Source organism: Heterocephalus glaber, unplaced genomic scaffold (genome assembly GCF_053883595.1).
Source record: "Heterocephalus glaber isolate CG9 unplaced genomic scaffold, H.glaber_assembly_v1.0 deba00000347, whole genome shotgun sequence".
Classification (NCBI taxonomy): Eukaryota; Metazoa; Chordata; class Mammalia; order Rodentia; family Bathyergidae; genus Heterocephalus; species Heterocephalus glaber.
In genome coordinates, this window is record NW_028258143.1 from 12,429,521 (window position 1) to 12,434,479 (window position 4,959).

A 4,959-nucleotide genomic window follows, 5' to 3' on the forward strand; every position below is an offset into this window, starting at 1 on the left:
CAAAAATGGGGATCTGAAATGAATAGACTCTTCACAGATGAAGGAGTAGAAAAAACAAATAAATATATGAAAAATTGTTCAACATCATTGGTCTTTTGAGAGATACAAATTAAAACAACATTGAGATTCCATCTCACTCCAGACAGAATGACTGTTATCAAGGAGTCAACCAATATCAAGCGCTGTGGGGCAAATAATGATATCCACCATGGCTGTATTTTACTCTGAAGGGAAAGTAGAAGGTCTATCAAGAAGTTTTGATCAGGAGGTTCTGACAGCTCCTTTCTTCACAAAGACTCTTTTTGTATTAGTTTTGAGCCCCGGGAGGTTGGTAAAACCGCTAGGTTGGCCAAGTAGATTGTCTTGGCTGGCCATCACCTCCTCTACGGAACTCAAGAGTCTGGTCATAGGTGCCTTCTTCTCCCCATGTCTCTGTCTGAGTGGGCTTGATATTGCTTAATAGCACCTCTTCATAGTTTCCATAATCAGTAAATTAACAACTGCAATCATATTGGAAGAATGGAGAGCTTCAACTTCTGCTTGGTAAAACTTGTTGTCTTCCCAATAAAGTGCAAAACATTCATCTCCAGGTTTCCACATTTTTGCATACTCCATAGGAATAGATGATTCTAGTGCTTTTTCTGGCTTAATTGGCCCAGATCTTCTTTTGGGCCCACTATTGTAAAATACTTTTTCTTCATAGGGTATAGCTGTGACAGATCCTGCTGGCTTAATTGGTCCTACTTTTCTCCCTTTCTGTGGCATTTCTGTCTCTCCATTTGGAATGGCAATGAAACTATTACTTTGGACAGGATTCTGGTAATCAGTATTTACATGAAAATGGCTTTTCAATTTTTACACCACTGAAAGCTTCCGTATTTATTGTTTATGATTTCCTGTCATAAAAATGATCAGGATTACCTGTTTGACTTTCTTTTTTCCCATGTTTTTGACTATTACAATCTATGAATTCTTGAGGAAGTGGATTTTCTTTTGCCTTTGCATAGGATAGACTTTTTCCTGATCTGCTTTGCATAGCATTATCTTTGTTAAAAGCACCATCATTGTGCTGAGAATTTAGAGGATATGAAGTATCTTTAGTTCTGTCATATCTAGGATATGGTCTATCACATTTGATCCTCTCCTCAGCCCATACTTCAGATCCTGAAGAAATACTCTGTCTTTCAGAAACGCTATTTCTAGGCAATCCACGGCCATCTAAAATTGACTTTGAATTTTGGATGTCTCTTTGAAGACGAGGAGGTTTTTCATTTCTTGGCTGCCTGGTATCATTACAAGGAAGATGTCATGGTTGATTATTATCTTTTACTCCATTTTATTCATTATTTGACATTCTGTGGTGTCCCTGATGAAACTGCTGTAACTGCAGCTTAGGCTCTTCCACACTTAAATTTCCCATTTTAGACTCCAAAAAATTCAAATAATGTGCTTGGTGCTGAAGGCCTTGCATTTCCTAGGTCCTCTTCATCTTCTGATCTTACTCAACCCCTGCCTTTTCCTTTACCTCTTGGAGGTGGACCTGTAATAGGTTTCTGTTGATTGTTGTTAAGCAGTACATTCAATGCTGCTTCTAAATTGTTGCCATTTTCCATAAGAGCTTGCCTCGATGCATCCTTACTGAAGCCCATTTCTGTTATGTGCTTCAGTGCTTTCTCATCAACCAATTCTCTATAGACACTTTCATGTTTCTCTTCCAATCTGGTTGATTTTTCTTTCTGTAAAACTTCTCTACTTTGGTTACCGACAGCATTCATGTTGAGATTACTTCTGGCACTACCCCCTGCTCCTCCAAAGGTCTTAGTTTCCTTGCTCTTTGCAACTTCTGCAATAGCAGCAGTCATTTGCTTTTCAAATTCATCATTATCATTTGTCTATTTGACAGGCATTGTAACTTGTAATGTCTTTCTTTGATCAAATTCTCTGCTATCTACTTGAACATGAGAGGCACACTTCTCTCCAAAAGGCACAAAAGAAGGTGGTCCACCCTCAGTTCCAATGTTGCTTCTACTGTGTTTTGATAAGCTTCTCTGTAACTCCTATTTCTCAATAAGGTGTTCCACTTTACCACCAAGAACTGTGGTGTTAGAGACATTCAAGAGCAGAAATCCATTTTTTGTATCAACAATGCCTGACAGCTTGATTTTAGTTCCAGGTAGTGCATTCAGGCTTATTTTTGACATATAACTAAATTCTACTGCTGTGCAACTTATATGACCATCTGTCATCTGCAAATGCAGTGTCCTTGGTGCAGCCTGAGATTCTTCATTATCCTTTGGTGCAGCAACACTTCGAATTTTTTGAATTTGCAAAACACATGGACCTTCAAGCTTTTCTACCTTTCTACCACTGCTGATGTCACTGGGAAGGAATTTCTTGCCAATTGTTCTCAAATCTGTATTGAGAACAATAAGGATGATGTCATTTATATTGACTTTGTCAGGAGAACTTGTGCAAGCTTCAATGCCTTCATCTGAAAGATACAATTTGTCAAGGTTTCAATCCACAGTCAGCTGGCTCCAATACAAGGCAGCATAGCAGAGGGGCATGGAAGAAGAGAATCAGTCCATGGCAGTGCAGGCATCCAGAAAAAGCAGCAGCAGCAGCAGCAGCAGCAGCAGCAGCAGGTCTCCCTTTTCATAGTCCATCTAGGCTGCAAGCCTATTGGTTGATGCCACCGACCCCAGCCACTGCTTTTAACATTCATGTTTCTACCAGTGACATATTTATTGTGATTAGGTAATCTCTAAGACAGTAGTGTTTCTCTGTTTCCTTTCAGATGTGCTTCTCACTTCTTTTTGAGCCCTCACTAGCCAAATCTTCAACATTCACATTTCTATTTCTATTAACAGTCTGTTAAGGTCAACCTAAGGTTTTGGTATTAGGATCCCAGTATTGAAGTTCTGCTCATACTGCCCAACTCCAAAATTATTTCCACATTTTTGTATATTTGTTATATTAGGAATTCTCTTTCAGGTACCAAGTGTGTATTAGTTTCCATTGCTGCTGTAACAAATTACCACAAATTTAGTGCTTTAAACAATATAAATTTATTTGCTCATAGATCTGAAAGTCTATGAGCCTATCAGAAGTCTAAAATAGGTGAGCAAGGCTGTGTTTCTGCTGAAGTTTCTAGAAATTAATGTTTCCTTGGTTTGCTACCTTCTTGAGATCACCTGTGGCCCTAGCTTGTGGCCCTCTTCCTCACTGTCGAAGCCGTAAGTAAGCATCTTCTAGTTCTTCTCTCTGCTTCTGTCAATATACTGCATTTTCATTTTATTCAATTATTCTACCTCCCTCTTATAAGGACCCATGTAATTACATTAGGATCACCTAGATAACTCAGGATAATTTTCTCATCTCAAGATTCTTTTTTTTTTGTCTTTAAACACAGACTTTAATGGTAACAATTCCTTTACGCTTAATTAACATTAGTTATTACAAGTCTTAGGCAGTTGTCACTTTTAGACATTTAGTGACTTGCACTGGGTTCCTCGAAAAAGACATTCACTTAAGTGTAATCAACAGTTAACAGTTATGTCAACACAAAACATGGCTAATTTGTCACCCCCATCACTAGCACAGCATGATCAGTATTTTAATACTAAACCATTCATATTTAAAAATAAAGTGAGTGCTTCACTACCCCTGAGACCACTAGTTAATCGTGGTTCATTCTTTTAAATGTGAGTACACCCACACAGTAAAAGGAAACTAATGTTAAACAAAAAGTCTGATCATTACATTGCAAACCTGCCCGAGAAAAAAGTGAGTCACTTAAGAATGTGATATTTATCACTAACAGGCCAACTGTATTCATAGGTGAAGAAAAATGTGAGTTTACTACAGGAAACACAAACAACAGTCCAAACCAATACTTAAGCGAACAGTCACATCAGTCCTACACATGGCACTAGCAATGTCCAGTTGCTGTCGGATGGGGAAGAGGGCAAATCCTTAAGATTCTTTTGAAGGTATCGTGGTGATCCCAAGTCCAGCGCCTATACATTAAAAAACGTGGGGTTTTCCAGGTACTTCACTGTTCTTACACCTGGAGAAGCCTCTATGGCTTATTCCCTTAGAAGCAACACAGGAGATACACAAAGTATCAAAAGACACAACTGGACATACCCACTAATCATGATCACGGTAGTCTAAGGTATCTCTGTAAACAACGTCTAAAGCTAAAAAAAAAGTCCAGTTGAAAGCCAATTAGGGCCCCACCCTTTTATTTTAAAAGTTTTATTCATGTTTGGTTTTCAAGAACATGCCTATTAAAGCTGTTATTTTGAGTATAGGAATCTTGAAAAGATTCTGAAAATAGCCAAAGAGCAGTTATTTCTTACCTTGTGGAGCAGTTACTGGTTTTTCATTCATAATTTGAATCTATAAAAGTTTTGACAGCATGACATCTACCCTGAAGAACCCATGATTTTTAAAGCAAGATAAAAGTCACTTCATTCATTGGAAAAGACCATTTAGGCAGATTTGTATTTCCAAATGAAGCGCTTACTACAAAATGAACAAAGCTAGAATATCTTCAGAAAGCATGCATTTCACTTCCAGTTTAGATTAGAACCTTAACAAATTATGTCCAAACTACATATTAAAATGTTTATAAAAATTAAGCTTTAACGTTTATTTCTAGCTTTCCACATCTGTGTGCAGACAAGAAATAAGATTGCATGTAAGTGTAAGCAGTGCAAAAATGTGAAAGTGGAGACATCACATTTGCTAGAAACTGTACACAGGACTTGAAATAAAACAATGAGTAAATCAAGTTAACTAGGAAAAAAGTAAAACTACAGGGTCAGAGTTAGGGTGAAGGACGGTAATGCCCTTGTTACTACAGTTCAGCAGTAGAGAGAGCACTTGTTGAACAGAAGAACCCAACAGCACTCGACCTTAGCCATTCATGTGAAGTCCCTCGCAGTGGTACCT

General features: G+C 38.0%; 1 pseudogene; it reads right to left on the reverse strand.

Moving 5' to 3' along the window:
• Positions 1 to 307: 307 nt before the first annotated feature.
• LOC101723751 (tudor domain-containing protein 3 pseudogene) lies at positions 308 to 2,503 on the reverse strand (annotated as a pseudogene).
• Positions 2,504 to 4,959: the final 2,456 nt, after the last annotated feature.